The sequence below is a fragment of the Polypterus senegalus genome, chromosome 1 (genome assembly GCF_016835505.1).
Source record: "Polypterus senegalus isolate Bchr_013 chromosome 1, ASM1683550v1, whole genome shotgun sequence".
Lineage (NCBI taxonomy): Eukaryota > Metazoa > Chordata > Cladistia > Polypteriformes > Polypteridae > Polypterus > Polypterus senegalus.
The window spans coordinates 202,489,993-202,513,132 of NC_053154.1; the positions used below are offsets into that span (position 1 = coordinate 202,489,993).

At 38.6% G+C, this 23,140-nt stretch overlaps 1 protein-coding gene across 2 annotated transcripts in view; it reads left to right on the forward strand.

Annotated features, from left to right (window-relative positions):
• The first annotated feature begins 1,111 nt into the window (after positions 1 to 1,111).
• setdb1a (SET domain bifurcated histone lysine methyltransferase 1a) overlaps positions 1,112 to 23,140 on the forward strand; it is a 171,125-nt gene continuing 149,096 nt past the window's right edge. For both annotated transcript variants that reach the window (XM_039767415.1, XM_039767422.1), the window contains exon 1: positions 1,112 to 1,348. The gene's annotated coding sequence lies outside the window, so the exon portion shown is untranslated. The remainder of the gene's footprint in view (positions 1,349 to 23,140) is intronic.

Here is a 23,140-nt window from a genome sequence, read left to right on the forward strand (position 1 = left end):
TAAGCAAGTCCCGTGATACACATGCAGAGCAGGTTACAGATAATGGAAGTAGGAAAAGTCTCAAAAAATGAGCATTGGACATTTTCATGTTAAGAGCAGAGTATTAATTGTGGCATTTGTGCATCATTATACACCACTGATCTAGTCAAGTGAATGAAAATGAATGCAGATGTTTGACATATACTACTTTCCCTTCTGTATTACGCACACCTTTTTCTAATCTAATCTTCAGAAACAGTGACATGTTTACATTTGGCTGGATTAAATATCTGCCCTAGAGGACTCAATTTTTTTTAACCAGACTTAGTGTAGGCCCTACAATAATCTTATGAAAGAAGATGGCTTACAGCTAAAAAGCACATGGTCTTTTTATATATGACTTAATTAGTTGGCACTGTTTACTTACGGTATATCCATTGTTGTTTGGTCCAGCATTTCCTTTCTAACCACCCATTTCTTAATTCTATTTAGAGCCACAAAGGCCAGAACAAGCAACCCTTAAAAGATCTGAGTTACTTGTAATTAACTTTACGAAACCTAACACTACCAGGTTTGGAATGTGGCAGGAAAAAAAACAATTTTGAAATGGGAAGAGCATGCATACTGACAGTAATCTGATCATAATTCAAATCAAGTCCACTAGTGCTCTACGTATTGCAGAAAGGCCAACCGCCACTCCACCATGCAGACTTTTGATTTTCTTTTAAAAAAAAATTGCAACTACTGTATTACAATTAAAATTAGTAAAATAAAAAAAAAAATCATTAACGTCTTTCTGCCTTTAAAGTATTAAAAATGTGGAATAACGAGTAACTGAATACAATCGATACAATGCAAATGCATACCGTTATCTTAACACACGCTATCTACTACGCGTAATTAATAAACATCACACGTGAAATGTGAGTTAGACTGCACATAAGGCAATGTGGTTAGGATGTCTTGCCTTCCCGCCATGCTACGCTCCTTTCTAATTGGTTTAAGAGTCTGTCAATCACCTGTCGAGGCTTGTGGGTTGAACATAGTTACGTTTTCGTTGTTTTTTTTTTACTTTTCCATTTCCACCACTAACGTTGGATGAAGAGCGATCAATCAAAATGATACTTGAAGCCTATTGGCTGCCATGAGGAGGACTTAGTCGAGGCCGTCGACAGACGAGATGGGGCAGAGGATGTGTGATGATATACGTTTATATTAACATATATACGCTTCTCAATTATCATTTGTCATATGTATGTACCTTCTTGTGTTTGCAACGAAAAAGCGGACTAATTTCCTGAAAATATCAATGAAAATACCCCATAACCCAATCTCCTCTACATAGAAGCTGTGACTGTGTTACAAACAGGTAAGGAAAGATCTTTTAACGGTTTTTTTGCATATTTCTTCATTTAGTTATTACAGTACTGGGTACTTATGGAGTCCGTAATTTACTTTAATAGAAGAATGCAAAAATGGAGCTTTAGATTCAGTCCCAAAAATAGGAACTGAGGAATTCTTTTAAATTCACGCGCAGCCAAAGCTAGGCACTCGTCATTGAAGTGCGCGCTGCCCGCGCGCTGGAATTATGGGAACTGTAGTGTTAATCATTTAAGGCATGGAGAGTAATTGTAATTATAACATTATGTAGTGCAACATATGTTTTCATGGCCGAACAAAGACGTTATCTGATTCGATTGTTGACAATATAGTTTTAATCTGCTTTCTCATAAATCTGAACTAGGTATTTTTTATTCTAACCAAAACACAAAAAAACTACAGTTCCCAGTGTGGAATAGTTCGTGTAGATGCTGCTTTCATTGTTTGATTAGAGCGGTGCTTCCATATCGAAAGTTTTGCACAGGATTCTTTTATGTATTTCAGGCGTTTAAAAGTGAACCATATTGCTTCCACATTTTCAAGCATGCCAATGTTAATGGGGTTTTAAAAATATTGCATTAAAGCGAGTGTAACCCTCAGCATAATTTATGTATTCATATCTGGAGTTTGGAACATTTTTTTGATCTGCCGGCATCCATTAGCTGTTCCATGCTGCATTTCGTATATGAGCTATTTGATACACTTTTACACGGCAAGATGGACTGCAAGATTCACAGATATGTGTTGTCATTATTTTAAATTAAATGGAGAAATTTAGACCTTTTATGTTGCAAGTAACGTTAATATACTGCACCTTGTAGTTTTTGGTGGATAGTTTTCTGAATCAAGTACGTTGATATAAAGTAATATATCGAGTGTCGCTGTTCAAATTAGTGTTTTGTTGCATTAAAATATTGTAACACTTGCATGCTTTGCGCAGTATATGCGGTTTTTCTGACAGATGTGTTATTTAGAGAATTTAAACAATCACTGCGTAAAGGGTTTTTGAGAAACGGAGTAATGGATTTGACAGCATGTAGTGTCCTAGTGTGGTAGGGTAAAAAAACCCGATCATTTAGTGGTTACAGAGTGCTAAAATTAGATAGCCTTACAGGCTGTAGTGGAATGTCTGAATGATCGAAAACTACACATTTTGATACAATTTTCATTTATGTGGAATGATGTAGTAAATTCCATAGTTAGACCAAGCTTCATCATAATCTAGTGTGTCCACATGATTTTTATTATTTTTTTTTTTTTAGCTATTTTTAATGACAGTTTTCTGGAGTACCACAGATAAAAATCAATTTTTTTGTCTTTCAAATGTTTCAGTCTGGATTTTATAGCAGATAAATAACAGTAAATTGCGTAGCTATCTGGTATTCAATGTATTGTGACAGAATATGCAGTTAGCTAAAATGTATTTATTATGCTAAACTTTCTAGAAACAATGCATTTTAGCTTTTGATGGCATACAACTTAATACCGCAAAATATCTGACAAAGATATAAATACTAGTGTAGTTCATCAACTTTGGAATTCATTTGACATTTATGAAGTAATTTTGAACTATGAGGTTTTTTTTGTTTGTTTTTTTAAAAATTGTGAAATGCCTTCATTTCCCCCAAATACTTGTTTTTTAAGTGATAATGTATTTATTAATTGTACAGTTTTAAATGCGCCAGCATGATGCTGTAGTGATGGCATGTCTGTTTCAAGGATCCAGCATTGTTGTCTTGTAGAGTTGGCATTTTCTATCTATGGCCACTCCTTTACATTACACAGTTTACATCTCACATTTACTAAAGACTTGCAGATTAGGTTAAATAATGGGTATGAGTATGGGTATGCACACCTTTGTACCCACTGAAAGGACTGGCATCCTTTCCAGGATCATTTCTTGCCCTTTGCCAAGTTTTGTGAGTGTAAGCTGCAACCCTCTGTGACCATGAGTTTGAGTTTTACAAATGGATGTTTAATTTTCCATGAGTGCATGCTGTAGTTGTGAGAAAGGCTCTTTATCTGTGTGTGAGGTAGTGCTGGGCAGTATACCGGTTCATACCGAAAACCGTATTTTTATTTTTGTTATGATATGGATTTTGCTTATACTGCAACACCGGTTTAAATTGCCTAAACAACGTTCGGAATGTGGCGCAGCGGGAATCTGTTTAAGGGGGACCTTTTTCACTGCTACACCGCTAAACACATGCCACAGAGGTGTTGTGCAGGGGTTCTTTTTCACTGCTACACCGCTAAACAAGCATACAATGAAGTACAGTACATGTGTTAGTAGAGGTATTGCGCAGTGAAATTCGAATTCCGAATACTGCAAGCCAAGTTGTATTTTTTTCGATACTCTGTAATGTACCTGGGTGCTGTGTAATAGTGTGACGACGTTGACTTTATTTTCGACATTTCCACATTAATCTCGACGCTTATTACGAGAATAAAGTTGACATTTCTGCTTTATTCTCGCCATTTGTTGAGATTAAAGTCATCATGTAGAACATCGTAAACTAAACTTCATCTTAAAATGAATATTTCATTTGCTAGATTTTCTCAAACCCCGTCATAAGTTATGTAGCGCATTAAATGTTTTGTGTTGTGTTCCCGGAGCCGTGTTAATCGCTACTGCTTCTTAAACTGACTTCCTCTTGCACTAAGATGAGGTGCAGACAGCACACAGAATACATTAATTTCATGATATTCCTGTTCCCTGAACATTTAGATTGCTAAGATAAATACTTGATATAATTTTCATGATGAAATGCATTAAAGCATGTATTAATCATGTTGGGGGCACGGTGGTGTGGAGGCAGCAGTGGGGTCCCAGGTGTTCCCTGCTTTGAATTTGCACGTTTTTCTGGTGGGTTTACTCGGCGTGCTTCAGTTTCCTTTCAAAATGTAGGATCGAGGGTTTTGTTATGCTATATTAACCCTGCTAGTGTATGTGTTGGTCGTATTCACCCTGTGATGTGCTGGCGCCACGTTCAGGATTTCCTCCTGCCTTGCACACAATGCTTGCTGGGATGGGCGCAACCCTGAATGGACGGCATAATTAAACATGTATAACGAAGATATATATTTTTTTAAAGATCTGACGTGGTCTAAGTTTATAACTAGTTTTAATTTCACAAGGACGTTTATCGTGTGGAGATTGGTTATGTGGAGAAAGAAAAAGGAAGGATAGGAACTGGGGGTTTAATACGTCAGAAAGAGACAGCACACATGCAATAAAGAAAGCCTGCTCAGAAGAACACCCATTGAATTCTGTGTTTGTGTCTTTGACCTCCAGATCACGAACCCAACATTTACACCATATTTAAGTTAAGCCTGTGGGATACCCATTCATACATTGTTTTTTGGAACCATGTCACATCTGCCATTAAGTTCTCTACACTGAACGTACACCTGGGAACCACTTACTGTGAGGGAGCAGCACTACCGCCTCACTACCATACATTTTTAATACCTGTTTTAATGCATTTCATCATGAAAAATTATCTTAGCATTCAACATTTTCAGAGAGCAGGAATATTATGAAGTGAATGTATTCTGTGCGGCGATCTCTGCCTGTTAGTGCAAGAGGAAGTCAGTTTAAGAAGAGTGTAGCGATTAACAACTGGGTCGGGGAACATTTAACAAAGCATTTAATGTGCTACACAACTTATAAAGGGTTTGAGAAAATCTAGTTAATTAAACATTGATTTTAGGATGAAGTTTAGTTTACAACATTCTATTTTAATGACAAAATAAACTACGAGAATAAAGTGGTAATATCGACTTTAATGTCGACATATAGTTTTTTTTTTTTTTTTCTTCACTGTGTCTGTATTTTTTTTCTTCACTGTGGCCCTAATACGATTCCGTAGGGCTATACCACAAATAGCATTATAAATTCAAGTTGCAGTTTTGTTATTAATGTATATAGCTTAGCTTGAAGCAAGCTCCATATTAATGCAGTTTGCTTTAATGATGGTTCAGTTGGTAAAGATCTCATCACCAAGTTGCACTTGTTTTATGTTATTTTTATTTGGTGAATACTGTGTAATGCACCTGGGCTTGAAGTAATAGTATTACTGGAAGTTGCACTATTTATTTTATTGTTACAGTAATCCCTCGCTATATCGCACTTCAACTTTTGCGGCTTCACTGTATCGCGGATTTTATATGTAAGCATATCTAAACTTATAATGCGGATTTTTCGCTGCTTCGCGGGTTTCTGCGGACAACTGGGTCTTTTTACTTCTGGTACATGCTTCCTCAGTTGGTTTGCCCAGTTGATTTCATACAAGAGACGCTATTGGCGGATAGCTGAGAAGCTACCCAATTTTAGCACGCAGTTAAGTTCCTGTGTGCTGATTGGCTCAGCGACAGAGCGCCAAATTCGATTCCGCTGCGTTAACCAGGAAGTCTCATCTCACTCATTCAGCATCAACGTGTTTCGCTGTATAAAGAGTTAACTTTTGTGCTGTTTTGTGTTTATATTTGTGCATAGTTGAGCCCTTCGTTATGGCTCCAAATTGATCTGTTCCTGCTACTGCTTCAGGGCCTGTGCCCAGGTGCCAATGGAAGATGCTAACGATTGCCGAAAAGGTAAAAGTTTTGGTTATGTTGAAGGAAGGGAACAGCTACACCGCTGCAGGATGGCATCAATGAGTCCACAATTCTTTTTATTTAAAAAGGCGGAAAAGAATATAAGATCTACAGCTACAGTGTCCTTTAACCAGGGCGCAAAATGAGTTGTAAGTGGATGTAATAAGGCAGTAGTCCGGATGGAATCTGCTTTAGGGATTTGGATTGAAGACTGCCGGAAGAAAAACAACGTCGGTGCTACACAATTGCCTGAAGAGGCTCCTTTAGAAGAGCTGTAACGCTCTCCTTTGTTGTGCAGTAAAATTAAACTCGTTATCGGACAAGTCATCGTGTCATTGTTGGTGAGTAACCATAATTAATTTTTTATGTACAGTACTTATTACATGTACATACGTTTAGTGTCACTGTACACACATTTTACTGTATACAATTTTTCTTGCATTGTACATATTTATTGCTGGTGGCCTGTCTGTCGTAATGGCTGTAACATATGTTATATCGGAGACGCTTGATATCTTTAAAATAATATTTAGGTTTTACTGTATATAAAAAGTGTGTTTTCATACATAATTTCAACATATCTTACCTACTATCTAAGAGAATACAAAGGGTTTATGCTGTATAACTGTGTGGGAAATGTTTATAATAGTGTGGGAGAGTTTATAAGGGCTTAAAATATATAAAAATAACCATATGAACATATGGTTTTTACTTCGCGGGGTTCTGGAACACAACCCCCGTGATCGAGGAGGGATTACTGTATTATTTATTAGTTTAAATATTATGCAGTTTAATGATGGTAAATTTGTTTAAAAAGTCACTTTAACATGTTAGAGGATGGAGATTGTTAACATTAACAGAAAGTTTAGTTGGTTTACAAAAAATATTTCTTTTTTAAGACATGTTCAGTGCAATAAAACTTTTGGCAAGCAACTCTGGATATTTTACCAAGTCTAAATGCCTCTTTGGATGGTTGAAAATATTTTGTCAAAATTATAGTTTAAGTTGTTTGCTAAATTTGTTCAATAAAAAGGTTCTATATTTTGACTGCATCTGCCATGCAATGTGATTCCTTCTCTTCATTAGTGCCACCCCCTTGAAAACTATCACTTTATGGGGCCATGCAAACCTGTATTAATACTTGTGTGCACATTAAAATGTTTTTTGTACAATGCTCATGACAGTGGAATAGGTTATTCTTAGCCAGTCTACTGCAGTAATTGTAGTGGAAGATGTGGTTAACATCCACTCATGCATGGGGGGGAAAAAAATACCGTCAAATACCGTGAAACCAGGATAATTTAGAAAAATATTGTGATATAGAATTTTGGTCATACCGCCCAGCGCTAACTGATAGCTTGGCTCAATTCACCTCAGATTTTCAGTATTGTGTGCTGTTCACAAACATGACAACTGTGTCAAAGCTACATAGGCACTAAGTATTCCCTAATACCTACATGATGAAAAGATACACTTCAGATATTTTTTACTTATCATACTTGTACTTTGATGATCTATTGGATCATATTCAGCCCTACGTTCTTCATTTTGGCTCCTATATAACAAACCTTTCCAGACTCCTTATCTGCATAGTTAGAAAAATTCTGTGCACCATGTGTGGTAAGAACTTGCAGCTTCTGATGTCTGCGGCCTTTGTGACCAGTATCGACACGTCCAGTATTAACCAGGCTTACCATGCTCACACTACTGAACAGTATAGTTTAATTGTGTAGGAAGTCTGTAAAGCAAACAAAAGTAATGATACCATTCACTTGAAAGCAAATGGGGCAGTGAGGTCAAAAATGCCAAAGGTTAATTATATTCTCTCTATTAATTTAGAACAGTATTAATAAGGAAACAATTAGTGCATATTTTGTTATAAGGATTAAAAAAAGAGTAGTGGACAAGAAGAATTTTTCCACTACTGCTTCAGTACCTGTTATACTGTACAGTACCTGTTATAAATATAAGAAATCATAATTAGAAGCAGCATTATGACATAAATAAAAGGATGATAACTTTTCAAATACTGGAAGAACTTTTTTAGCAGATTATATATGGAGGATATTCTACAACGTAGTGATGACTGTATGTACGGCGTATCATCATAAGCAAGTCAGAGAATACATCGTGCTGTATTAGGAGAGCATCGAGAAGCCTCCCATAAATATGACATTTTAGGAACTTCTCACCAGTAAACTGGATTTTACTATACATAACTAAGACATTTTATGACACATAACCCTGGAATCAATTTTCTTTTGTGCCCTCATCTGTTGGCTGTCATTGTACAGTGTTTAGATGGCACAAACCATTGCATTTCAAAGTTACAGTTTTCACAAGGTGTTCCCCTTTTTTTTTTTGTTTTTTTTTTTTAAGGTTAAGGTTAACAGTCTCTCAAAACAAGAATGGTGGTTCAAGTTATATTTTTTCTTTTTGGAAAAGAAAATATAGAATAGTGTTTGCGCTAAAATTTGCACTTAGTTATCGGTTTCAATTAAAACATTACTGAAGCAAATAACAGATATCTTCCCATAACCCCATCCATCTCCCAAATGTCTGCTCTGGTCACACAATTGTGAGCCTACCTGTTGCACCATAGTCCGCAGTGTGTCAAAGATAATAAGTCTGTCAACCTGTTGCATGGCAAAAGCATACACACTCCCCTCTTGGGCTACTTTGCAACACCAATTCACCTAAGTTTAACACTAGAATCTCTGGAGCCTACAAAAAAAGGTGTAATGCTGAGCCAAATTAAATTCCTTCACAACTCTTCAATAGTGTCTTTGATTTGCAAACGTGTCAATCAGCACAAACAGTAAGCAGCCTGCTGTCCGATCCCCCACTGACACAGCTGAAGTTCTCCCAGCTCAGGTCTATTCATCTGGGTGTGAGGTGCTTGGAATTGCATAGGATAAATAATATATTGTTGTTTGGAATACATACATTTCTTGTGTGTTCTTTGTCTGGGCAAATTTAGGATGACCGGAATTGCGAGGCAAGAAATGTTGAACACACAAGTAAAACAGAAACTTTTTTCATGTTATAGTAATGACAAAATGCTGACGTGAAGTGTAAGATGTGTGAAGACTGAAGTCCAAAAATCAAATAAGCACAATAGGTACAACAAAACAAGTGCACTTCTATTCAAGAAAATAACTAAAGAAAAGGATATCATTCAATTTACATATTGTTTTCAATGAGTAAAAACCTAAGCCCAAATATCAATTGACAAAGAGCCAAAGCGTCTGCCTGGCTGGTGCAGAGGTAAGGACTGGTGCCTCGTAATCAAAATGTTGTGGGGTTGAGCCTGAGTTCTCCCCGTTTTCAGTAGTGAGCTGCTATTATTATTACCATTATTTAATAAAAACTTGCATTTGATTTGTGTCTGTAACATTTTTGCTCCTGTAAAAGTTAGTTTTTTTTTTTAATTCAGTTTTATTCTCTCAATCACATTCACGTGGTACAATGAACCATCTGGCGATGTTTTGTCGAGAACTGTATTTTGACATATATATACAATATATTATTTACTCTATACAGTTCCATATACCTCATACCCTTAAAAACAGGCTAGAGCTCTGAGAATTTTGCGGCTGACATCAGCTGAGTCAGTGGGGGTTGGGGTAGCAGGCTGATTGACATATATGCAAAACAAAGATGCTGTTGAAGAGGTGATAGGGAACTTAAGGTGGCCCGGAATTGCAACTTTTTCATAGGCTCCAGGGATTCTAATCAGGTTTAGCAGAGATGTTTTAGCATTGGCGTAGTGGTAGCAGAAAGTTGTCATTCCTGCTTCATCGCATCAGGTTTCCAGGAAATTTGCATGTTCTTCATTTGTATTTACAGATTGATTAGTATCAGTATGAGTGAGTTTACTTACTCAAAACATTGTGCTGAGTTTTAATTACTTTATCCTAAACAAGAGTGACACACTCTTTTTATCTTTTTTTTTTTTGTTTTTGTTTGTGCAAGACATGCCTTGCAAAGTCTTTTATTAAAAATGCAATGCAGTGTAATCAGTTCAGATCAGATTTATTGTAATGTGTAAAGTAAATGATGTTTATATTGTAAAGTAAAATTAAACTTGTGCTTTTTTTCACTATGCTGCTATTCGCCATGGATGTTGCACTGTAGGATATGCATGTGAAATAGCAACACACTATGTAATTGGCTGGGTTTGCTGTTAACTTGTCATAACTCCACCCACAGCGGCAGCTGCATACAGACAAAAAAAGAAAGAAACGTATCCTTACCTTGAGCAAATAGAACCAAGAATTTGTAATACAGTTGATTCTTTTCAGTGTACTTTTGTTGTCACAACCATGCCTCAATAATGCAGAAGGCACTTAAATTGCTACTTCAAAGTGGATGTATTTGATAAGTTTTAAAGACTTTCTTTACAAAAGAACCACTTGGCTCCATTTTAATATGCAAGAGTGGGCTAGTTATTTAGTTTTTAATTTATATACAGGTAGTCCCCAAGTTACAGACATCCGACATACTAACAACTCATACTTATGAACGGGGCCGCAGCTGCTCCTTCATCTGTCTGGGGGATGCGACACAGGCTTCTTAGTAGCTGCTACTCTGTCATATTCGGCCGGGGGACGCTGCAAGCAGTGGCTGGAGGGGGGTGGTTTCGCTGCTTGCGCAGTGTTGTGTCCCTCATACAGCTCCGGTTGATGAATGAGGCAGTGGAGGCCGCACCCCATTCATTCAAAGAGGGCGGCTGGGTGTGCAGCAAGCGGTGACCCAGGGTCCATAGTCTCCGGGGCTGCAGCTACTGTGTTTCCCCGAAAATAAGCCCTAGTCAAGATCGTCAGCTAAAAGTAAGGTGCCACGAAATATGACGCATGTGCCTGAAACATCCATTAAATTCCGAGACCTTGCCACAATATCTCTGAAAAGGATGTTTAATGATTACATCCATCAATTAGGGGATGCGCCCAATCCAGCTACATCGGCGCAAAACAGAAACAAAATCCCAGGATGGGGCATTGGCTCATTGCAAGGTGAACACAAGTACACATATACACTAACCTTATTGTAGCTTCATCAAATCCCCAAACCTTCATGTCTTTGGATGGAAAACTGAGCACACTGTGGAAACCCACCAGGAAAACATGCAAACTCCAGGCCGGGAACACCAGCGACGTGACTCCCTGCGAGACTACAGTGCTACTGCTCAGCCACCGCGCCACCCCATTCGTGTAACTACTGTATTAACAGTATTCATTATTTAAACAAAGTTAATGATTTATCGTTAAAATGTAACATACATATTTTAATGCATTTCATCATGAAAGTGATATCCAGTATAAATCCTAAGAATTCTAAATGTGCAGAGACCTGAAATATCATAAATTTAATGTGTTCTGTGTGGTGATTTATTGCTGCTTGCTGCTGCTGTCGGGTCAGGAGGAAAAACCAGAAGTGCGTAGCAATTAACATTTGGGTCGGTTTTAAGATGACGGTTACGACAGTCTACTTTAATGGTAAAGTAAACTACGAGGTTAAAGAGGACATTTAGGGTTTAAAGCCAAAATTTTCAGTTTAATTTCAAAATAGACATTTTCATTATGTCCTTATTTTTCTCTGTCGCTAAAATTCGCCGCTGTACATTCTGATGGTATTGTGAAGGTGCAAAAAATAAAAAAAGACGGCACAGAAGATGGTATGTGATACTTTTAAAATGTATCGTGTCATTCCGATCGGGAATATGCAACGCTTGAATATAAAAGCACCACGAATGCATTTGTATGTCGCCATTTTTCTTAACCACATCGTACCATTCATCAAACATAGAAGCATGCTCATTGATCCTATAGGATCTTAAAAGTGGCTGGGGTAGCAAGACATTCAGGCTAGAATTCAGGGTTTGAATGTGGAGAGTTATGGCGATATTCCAGAAGAAGATGACATGACTGTACAGTATTTGGATAAATGTATATTGTATTCATAAATAAATATAAGATATCCCCTGAAAATAAGTCCTAGTGCATCTTTTGGAGCAAAACTTAATATAACACCCGGTCTTATTTTCAGGGAAACTCGGTAAAGCACATGTGCAGAATGGAGGCTTGGTGGGGCGGTTCACTGAACGCCCACCACACCGCCGCAGCTACTAGTCCTGACTGGATGGGACGGAGGGGGGTGTTTCACTGCCCTACCGCCACACAGCCTTACAGTGTCCCTCGAACAGCTGCCCCGTTCGTTCTTGGTAGATGACTGGTGATATTGCAAGTGATGGCCCGGTTGTGGCTGAGCAGAGGCCATTGAGGGTGAATTGGGTGGCGGGGGGCAGCATTGTAGTGTGCCTCGGGTGGCTGCCTGTTGAATTGGGGTGGTGGTGGGTGATTTACTACCCTCCTTTGGCCGCACCCTGTTCATTCTCGGTGGGTGAACTCTGCAGGCAACATACTGTATGCAAGTGGAGGTGACTGTGTGGTGGGCAGATGGTGAACCATCATTCTCAATAGCAAGCCTGCTTGTACTGTTATGTAGATTGCAAAGAACTAATCAATGAAGACTTTATGGAACTAGAACAGCAGATGATAGCATTCAGCGAAGAAAACCAGGACCTAGGGACTCCAACAAAGTTTTCTACAAAAGAATTAGTTAATGCATTTCATCTCATTGAAGCAGAAATGGCAAAGTTAGAGGAGCAAGATCCCGATACTGAGAGGTTCACCAAAGTTTACCGAACAGTTACCAAAGGTCTGAGATGCTACAAGGCTATTTTATGATGAGAAAAAGAAAAGCAAACCTCCCTTGATGCCTACTTTAAGAGACCAGTCCTATCTTCTTCATCAAGTTCTACCAACATTATTTAAGGCTGTACTGTATTTCGAAATGTTTAAGCATTTACTGTGAATGTACAGAAAGGTAAAAGTAAATAAAAAGTTGAGACAAACATCTGTCCAAATTTCATTTACACTGTGTGCACAATTATTAGGCAAGTTGTATTTTTGAGGATTAATTTTAATATGGAACAAACACAGTGCTATCAGTCAATCCAAAATGTTAATAAACCTGAAACCTGAATGTTTCACAACGGAAATGTGAGTGTGAACATCATCAGGGGAATGCATATGTGCGCACAATTATTAGGCAACTATTAGTGTGCAGATTTATTATGCAACTAAAGGAAAAATGAAAATTTTCCCATCTCACTTGTTTATTTTCATCTGTTATAGTGAGAATAATAAACAAACACCTCAAAATTTACAAATAAACATCTCTGACATTTAAAAAAAAATCAATCAATCAATCAATGGCCAATATAGCCACCCTTCTTTCCAATAACAGTCATAAGCCTTTCCATTCATGGAGTCTGTCAGTTTCTTGATCTGTTGACGATCAGCTTTTTGTGGAGCAGTGACTACAGCCTCCCAGACACTCTTCAGAGAGGTGTATTGTTTTTCTCCCCCGTAAATCTAGCGTTTAAGAAGTGCCCACAAGTTCTCGATAGGGTTTAGGTCAGATGAGGAAGGGGGGCCATGTCATTATTCCTTCATCTTTAAGGCCTTTACTGGCTGGCCACGCAGTGGAGAACTTCGATGCAAGTGATGGAGCATTGGCCTGCATAAAAATCATGGTCTTCTTCCTGTATCACTGTTTGAAGAAAGTGTCTTCGAAAAACTGGCAGTAGGTTTGGGAGTTGATTTTGAGTTCATCTTCAATGCAAAAAGGTCCAACTAGCTCATCTTTAAAAATACCAGCTCATACCAGTACCCCACCTCCACGTTGGAGTGGAGCTCTGTGCCTATTACTGATCCACAGGTCCATCCATCTGGTCCATCAAGAGTCACTCTCATCTTATCGGTCCATAAAACCTTTGGAAAAAAATCTGTCTTCAGATATTTCTTGGCCCAGTTTTGACGTTTCAACTTATGTTTCTTGTTCAGTGGTGGTTGGGTTTCATTCCTCCTTACCTTGGCCATGTCTTTGAGCACTGAACACCTTGTACTTCTGGGCACTCCAGGTAGGTTGCAGCTCTGGAATATGAAAGTACTGGAGGATAATGGGTTCCTGATAGCTTCACGTTTGATTCTTCTCAAATCTTTGGCAGCTAATTTGCGTTAGGAGTTGGAATATACGCATTAAAAATGATGATATGGTCAAAATACTCACTTGCCTAATAATTGTGCACACAGTGTATCAAAATAATGTATCTGTTCTGACTACATACAAATTCAACTTAAGAACAAACCTACAGTCCCTATCTTGTACGTAACCCAGGGACTGCATGTATTATGCTTCACTTTATAATGCAGTTTCATGTGGCAAACTAATATATATCACAATTCTGAAAAAATAGCTTCAGTTTCAAAAATATCAGATTTTTCCTTTAAGCTAACAAGCTTGATGTTTACTAATAAGCACAAATTCTTATCTTTCTCTTATTATACATGTAATGTTGTACTAAATACAAGTTTGTCACTATTCACATTCAGACGATGAGTGCCCATTTTATTTAAAGGACAAAACAAAAAGGTCTTAACTCATTAAATGAGGTATCTTGAATTACATTCCAAGTTCATCTGGACAACATTTATGTTGGTAGTTCCTCTCCATGAACAGGATGACTTCTTCAATTCTGTTTTCACCATTTATAACTCAGTTTTATTAACATAAAAGCCAATATTTTTGTCTTCACTCTCTCATAAGGTCTGATTGCACACTTAGTTTACAGAAAACTAAGGCAGCAAAATGACACATATGATTATAGCCGTGGCCAAAAATTTTGAGAATGACACTAGTATTAGTTTTCACAAAGTTTGCTACTTCAGTGTTTTTAGATCTTTTTGCCAGATGTTTCTATGGTATACTGAAGTATAATTACAAGCATTGTATAAGTTTCAAAGGCTTTTATAGACACAAAGATTATGCAAAGAATCAGTATTTGCAGTGTTGACCCTCCTTTTCCAAGACTTCCGCAATTTGCCATGGCATGCTGTCAATCAACTTCTGGGCCATATTCTGACTGATGGCAGCTTTTTCTTGCATAAGCAATGCTTGGAGTTTGTCAGAATTTGTAGGTTTTGTTTGTACACCCACCTCTTGAGGACTGACCACAAGTTCTCAATGGTTAAGTTCTGGGGAGTGTCCTTGCCATGGATCCAAAATTTCAATGTTTTGTTCCCCAAGCCATTAAGTTACCACTTTTGCCTTATGGCATGGTTCTCCTTCATTCTGGTAAAGGCATTGTTCGTCACCAAACTGTTCTTGGATGGTTGGGAGAAGTTGCTCTCGGAGGATGTTTTGGTACCATTCTTTATTCATGGCCTGGGATCGGGCCTACACTAATGCAGAGCTTGCCCAGGAATGAGAGCAGGCAGGTGTGAGTGCATCTGCATGCACAGTGAGGTGAAGACATTTGAAGGATGGCCTGGTATGAAGAAGGGTTGCAAAGAAGCCACTTCTCTCCCAAGAAAAACATCAGGGACAGACTGATATTCTGCAAAAGGTACCTGGATTGAACTGCTGAGGACTTGGGTAAAGTCATTTTCTCTGATGAATCCCCTTTCTGATTGTTTGGGGCATCCAGAAAAAAGATTGTCCAGAGAAGAAAAGGAGAGTGCTACCATCAGTCCTGTGTCATGCCAACAGTAAAGCATCCAGAGACCATTCATGTGTGGGGTTGCTCCTAAACCAAGGGATTGGGTTTACTCACAATTTTGCCTATGAACACAGCCATGAATAACGAATGGTACCAAGTTATGAAATGCTTGCAATTATACTTCAGTATACCATAGAAACATCTGATAAAAAGATCTAAAAACATTGAAACAGCAAACTTTGTGAAACCTAATACTTTTGGCTGCAACTGTAGTACTGTATTACAAGCACTGTAATACTTTGCATAAAGGAGCACTGCAGTACCTGCGTGTGTACATCATCAAGGACCTGACATGGACCAAGCACACACAAACTCGGGTCAGGAAGGCAAGACAGTGCCTTTATCACCTGAGGAGGCTGAGGAAATTCACGGTTTCACCAATTATTACTGTTTTACTGTTTCAGATTTCAGATTTAAATTAATTTTACCTAGTTTAATTTATTTCATTTTAATGTATTTTTTAAAAATCCTTATTGTATTATACACTAGCAGATTACCCAGTGGCTTTGCTCACTTAGTGGAAGGGGAAAATGTGTGGCTGTCATGAGGCAACGGCATTAATGACCCAATTCTATGATAGATTTGCCCCTGCATTTTAAATGTCACCATAAAGCCAGAATCTTTGGTAGCAGCCGTGGTGCCAAACAATGTCATCTGAAAACACGATTTGTATTTCCTAATGTTCTGTAGAAAATGAGTTGAATGTGGATTTGCGCCAGAAATAATAGACAACAACAGTTTAGGTGGATGGCTTAAAGGTGTTTATTTCACCTTGTCGTTTGAACAGATCCCACGTGATTCAAATTTAACCCTCTGTGCTTGGCCGTACTCACACATGATGTCCATTTCTCCTATTGTAACTTTTGGATGTAGGCAATAATCTTTTTCAATGTTATAATTGAATCCCTCCATATACAGACCCTGACTCCTGTGTGATGTGGTAGCCTGTGAATACTGCATCCGTCGAATTCAATTCTGTTCAGCACGTTGTTCGGGTGTTTGTGAGGCCCTCAATTGTGATTGTCGTATACATTGATCTGCGAGCCTTCTCTCTCGATGTGCTTCTGTCTCACTTTCTCTGTGTAACCTGACTGTTGTGGTCATATGTAATTTCTGTTTCGTGCGCGAGTGCATTATAATATGTTCTGTGGTTATACGTAATTTCTGTTTCAAACGCGAAAAGAATTTTATATACAGTGCATCCGGAAAGTATTCACAGCGCATCACTTTTTCCACGTTGTTATGTTACAGCCTTATTCCAAAATGGATTAAATTCATTTTTTCCTCAGAATTCTACACACAACACCCCATAATGACAACGTGAAAAAAGTTTACTTGAGATTTTTGCAAATTTATTAAAAAATAAAAAAACTGAGAAAGCACATGTACATAAGTATTCACAGCCTTTGCCATGAAGCTCAAAATTGAGCTCAGGTGCATCCTGTTTCCCCTGATCAGCCTTGAGATGTTTCTGCAGCTTAATTGGAGTCCACCTGTGGTAAATTCAGTTGATTGGACAAGATTTGGAAAGGCACACACCTGTCTATATAAGGTCCCACAGTTGACAGTTCATGTCAGAGCACAAACCTAGCATGAAGTCAAAGGAATTGTCTGTAGACCTCCAAGACAGGATTGTCTCGAGGCACAAATCTGGGGAAGGTTACAGAAAAATTTCTGCTGCTTTGAAGGTCCCAATGAGCACAGTGGCCTCCATCATCCGTAAGTGGAAGAAGTTCGAAAACCACCAGGACTCTTCCTAGAGCTGGCTGGCCATCTAAACTGAGCGATTGGGGGAGAAGGGCCTTAGTCAGGGAGGTGAGCAAGAATCCGATGGTCACTCTGTCAGAGCTCCAGAGGTCCTCTGTGGAGAGAGGAGAACCTTCCAGAAGGACAACCATCTCTGCAGCAATCCGCCAATCAGGCCTGTATGGTACAGTGGCCAGATGGAAGCCACTCCTTAGTAAAAGGCACATGGCAGCCCACCTGGAGTTTGCCAAAAGGCACCTGAAGGGCTCTTGGACCATGAGAAACAAACTTTTCTGGTCTAATGAGACAAAGATTGAACTTTCTGGTGTGAATGCCAGGCGTCACATTTGGAGGAAACCAGGCACCGCTCATCACCAGGCCAATACCAACCCTACAGTGAAGCATGGTGGTGGCAGCATCATGCTGTGGGGATGTTTTTCAGTGGCAGGAACTGGGATACTAGTCAGGATAAAGGGAAAGATGACTACAGCAATGTACAGAGGCATCCTGGATGAAAACCTGCTCCAGATCACTCTTGACCTCAGACTGGGGCGGCGGTTAATCTTTCAGCAGGACAACAACCCTAAGCACACAGCCAAGATATCAAATGAGTTGCTTCAGGACAACTCTGTGAATGTCCTTGAGTGGCCCAGCCAGAGCCCAGACTTGAATCCGATTGAACATCTCTGGAGAGATCTTAAAATGGCTGTGCACCGGTACTTCCCATCCAACCTGATGGAGCTTGAGAAGTGCTGCAAAGAGGAATGGGTGAAACTGGCCAAGGATAGGTGTGCCAAGCTTGTGGCATCATATTCAAAAAGACTTGAGGCTGTAATTGCTGCCAAACGTGCATCGACAAAATATTGAGCAAAGGCTGTGAATACTTATGTACATGTGATTTCACAGTTTTTTTATTTTTAATAAATTTCCAAAAACCTCAAGTAAACTTTTTTGACGTTGTCATTATGGGGTGTTGTGTGTAGAATTCTGAGGAAAAGAATGAATTTAATCCATTTTGGAATAAGGCTGTAACATAACAAAAAGTGATGCGCTGTGAATACTTTCCGGATGCACTGTATATAGATTCTACTGTGTGTTTTTGTTTTGCACAATCTTGGTGTAGACCAGCTTTTCATTTCACTACATGTTGTACCTGTATAACTGTGTGTGTGATGAATAAAAAGTCTTTTGAATCTTGAAATTAACTATGTAACTGGTGGGGCCTTGAGTGTTTGTGTTTTAGTTACCTATATGGATTTACCTAATGGATTTCTGTGAAAGTGAACGTCTCACTCAGATTACCTCCATCTGAGTGAGACGTTCACGTTCACAGAAATCCATTGATCTTAGTGTAAGGTGTGGAAGTGAGAGGGAGCTGTTCTCTTGCAACCAGTGGTTACCATTTAAAGACTTCAGTCTAGAAATTCCAAATCATTGTGTCACAGCAGGAACACTCTCTTAGGGAGAATAGTTGAACTGAACCACAACTGAGCGTGGAGATGCACAGATTCCCCACCCCCTTTTTTGCTTTTTTTTTTCTTTTTTTTTTCTTGTTCCCTTGCATACCACCTGGCAATTGCTTGTAGTTGAGAACTGCTGCTATTATGTATTGATACACGAGTGCTATTATGTAACAACTGAAGAATATTTTTAATTACCTATATTTTTTTTAAATTGCTAACCACAAGAAAGTCTTCCTTTCAATTATTGTCCAAAATTTATAGACATTTATCGGTGCATGCCATCAGCTTAAATCGTTTCCATGTATGGTTGTGATGAATGCACCATATACAGGACTCCAGACAGAAAAAAAAAAAATTTTGGGAGCCATTGGCACCTAAACCCAAAATATTTAGGAGCCAAATGCTTTTTTTGGGAGCCATAATCTCTACCGCATGCCAAATGTGGAATAAACAAATAATATTTACTTGTTTGTTTGTTTCTTTGGTCTACCTCACACTGCCTTTCCTTTCTCCTATCCGAGCTATTTGACCTGCCTACTAGTGTCCTCTGCAAGGTCTTATAGATAATAATAACAAAATAATAAATGGCACATATATGTGAACAGTGCAAATGTTTACTAATTAGCAATACTTCAAGTCCAGAGTCTTATACATAACATGTGTAAGGAACACTACAAATACAAACACTGAATATGTCTTACACATAATACCACAAGAATTAACACAATGACAAACATTATAAACAATCAATTCTGAAATAATCATTTTGCAATGAGTGTACAAATATAAAGAAATTAATTACTCTTCTAGTTCACTGTCACTAACCGTTACAATGTCAGCATCATTTTTGCTGGCTGACAACCAGCATTTTACACTGGGCTCTGGGTCTAAAAGTTCAAGTGTAGGGCCCTCTGTACTGATCCTTACCAAGTCTTCCAGTGTTTCTACACTTAGAGAGTTGTGCACTTTTGATTTCATTCTGTTTTGTGCTGAAAATCCTCACTCGCACTGAGCTGCAGATATCTGAAGCACCAGCATTATTTCGAATAAGTGAAGCAGGTTTTTAAAATCTGTACAGAAAGGCTCCTTGCTCAGCATCACTGTCCATAGGCCACCGTAAGTCTTATCCATAAACTGACCCTTCACTAATATTTTAACATTAGGCATTACTTCTGCACAGCTGTGACATTGCAGCCATTGTTTGATAAGAGCTCCCTGTACCATTTAACAAGTGTGTCTATCTCACACTTGCCATAGCTATCAATGTCCTCTGGCCATGCATCATGACAAAACACTGAAAATGACTTGATGATTTCTGATCCCTTTGAAAGTCCGTGTTGTGTAACACTTGACATCATGTTTGCAAACCTGATCTCCAATTCTTGAACAGTAATGTCAACTGTTTTTTCAATTGCGGCCTTTAGATCACTTCTGAATGTGGCCTGATTTTGGGGGCCTTTCAATTTAACATTTTGGAAGGTTATGACTCTGTGGTTACTTGTAGCCCTCTCACTGCTGCTTGCTGATGGCCCTTCCTGTTGCACTGAACCTTCAGGCCGAGAACCTATGTGCTGTAAGAATTCCTACAGCTTCCCTTCTCTCAAAGCATTTTCCTTCAATCCTTTAATTGTTACCACACAGCTCACAATTGCAGCAACTGAATGAGGAAGTATATAAGAATTTTTTTTGAAGTGTAAGGCTCAGCTTTGAGACCTCTGAAAAAAGGTCATGTAAAATGTGACAAAAGGCAACGAAAGACAGGCTTTCCATTTGCTGAACAATGTGTTTGGTTTTTCCCTTTATGTCTATGTTTTTGGACATGACTGCAAGGTGCTCTATATGATGATGCACAGCAATGTACTGCCCCTGACCTGTTGCATAGTTTGAATGGAGAACAACTGAGAGTGCCTGATTAAATGTGTGCCAACCAGCGCTGAGTTTTTACTGCTGATGGGTTTCGTACTGTGCATCCTAACTCTGCTCCTATAGCCTTCAGCTCCCACTTGCTTTTGGGACTGAAATGATACGTTTTCCACACTAGTTGTAGAAGGTCATAAACTTTTTTAATCATTGGCACTGACCTTTGTGTGTTAAGCATTGCCAGTTCCAGCCGATGGGGTAGACAGTGGAAAGGCAGAGCATGTTCACCTATCTCTTTTCTGAAAAGTGCCCCTATTCCCCCTGTTGCACTCGTGTTCACGCTTGCACCATCTGCTCCAAAAGCACTCATTTTATGTACCCACCAATTTGGGTTGGTTGGGTCAGCATTCTGAAGCAGTGATTTAATGGTGTTTTGAATCCCTTCTGCATGACCATAATCAATCTCCGCCAAACCTACTAGATGAGTCTTAGGTGTTCCATCAGATACATACCTACAGTATGTGATGACATTGTCTTTCCCTGAGACATCTGTTCCACAATCAGTTATAACAGAGATGTAGTTTACCTTTAAAGCTTCTTCCAGCACATTACATTGAGGAGCAGACCTAGCGATCACACAGTCTCTGGCATTCTTGTGTTTCTTACTATCACCATGCTTTTTCAGTTTCCTTTTTAAAATGGCTCGTACCACAAATTAATTCTGTTTTACCAGCAATTTCTTGTCCGGCTTGTGCAAAAAAGCTGCAATACATCTTTCCCTTGTCATACCGTAACCAAGTGATGTCCTTCAACCAAGCCGCTTTAAACTGTCTTCCAGGCATCGGAGCCGCGGGCGCAGAAGACTTTGCTAACGGGACAGAGTTGTCATCCTTTAATAACTGTACATTTCCGGACGCCTGTGGCTGTACATCAGATAACCCACTGACTGAATTATCTTCGGTTCATTCAGAAGTAGACAAGGCAGGATTTGGACGAGTGGGCATTGAGAAAAAGTCTGAAATTTTTCGTTTGGCCATTTTGCGTGTTACATGGAAACTTAGAGCATTTCATGTGTTACGTGGAAAGTTAGGATGGAATTCGAGGAGTAGTCATTGCCCGATTTTTTTCTGTTTCAGATCCCTATACGCAGCAGTTAGCGAGATGACATTTGAAGCAGAGTGGGCGTGTCAGATGATGCCTAGCTTCGGTTTGGCTTGAATCACGATAGTGTAATAGAAAAGGCAGACGCAGGTTGAGAGTGTTCGCACATAATTAAAAGTCATTTCTGCTGCTTTAAATTTAAATTTAAAACTTTTCTTGGATTGAGAGAGAGAGTCCCCACCGGCGACTGGAACGAAAAAACTAGTCGCAAAATAAAAAATCAAGTCGCATTGGCGACCATTTTAGTCGCCATCTGGAGCCCTGCAATATAATTCATAAAGTGGTAAAAAAAAAAAAAAATAAATTTAAATTTTATTGTAATCATTCCATACATTCAATTCCATTCCATCCAAATTGGAGCTGGTCAAGTGGTCTAGTCTTAATATTCTCGAAATTATTATCAAAAAACAAATTAATTGTCAGTGGACTTCATGCATGGCAAAATACTTCACTATTTCAATATAATTCTAATTTATTTGAAAACTATTTTATTCAAAGACAGACTGATTTTGAAATATAAAACAATGGCTATTTGGTTTACCTCACACTAATTTTTGCAGTGTTACTCCAGACAAGCTCTTCAAAACAACATAATTTTGCAGATCAGCCTTTTTGTTATGTTGAATTATGAACTTGTTATCTTCCTTACACAAAACTTAAACCCACACTGCCTGACAAAGTAGTCTGAGACAGTTTTGTTCTATCCCACTGCTCTACTTTTTTTTTTATTAATGAAGCGCTTTTTTTTTTTTTTTTGTAAACTTGTTCCTGGTACCTTAAAATTACTATATTGTTTTGCTTGTGGTCCTGTCCCAGACCTCTTCTAAACTAGCGATCCCAAACTGCAATCTTATTAATGTAAAATTAAAAGTAATGATCATAGTTTTGTTTTTCGGTGTATTATTATGATTTTAAATCTCCCCTGTAAAGAGCCTCCTCAGTGTCACCAGTGCATATTTAGTTACTACTAGCAACATGCAGTGTCTCCATCTCGCGTGGATGCTTATTTGATACACAATACCTAAAACAAAGAGGCCTAATTAAAAATATTCAGATCATCTATATTATTCTTTTTCTGCATCTGTACAGGAAGAAAAGGATCCTATTCATTTTATCCCATCTGTTACTCATTAATCGCTGGCTCCCGCTTATAATTAAGTTGGAGTCCTCACACTCTGTTTTGCACCAGTGACATTTTTGTTTATTATTTTTGACTAGCTACATTGTACATACAGTGGAACCTCGGTTCACGAACGTCTCAGTACACGTACAACTCGGTTCACGACCAAAAAGTTCTTCAAACTTTTGCCTCGGTTCACGACCACACACT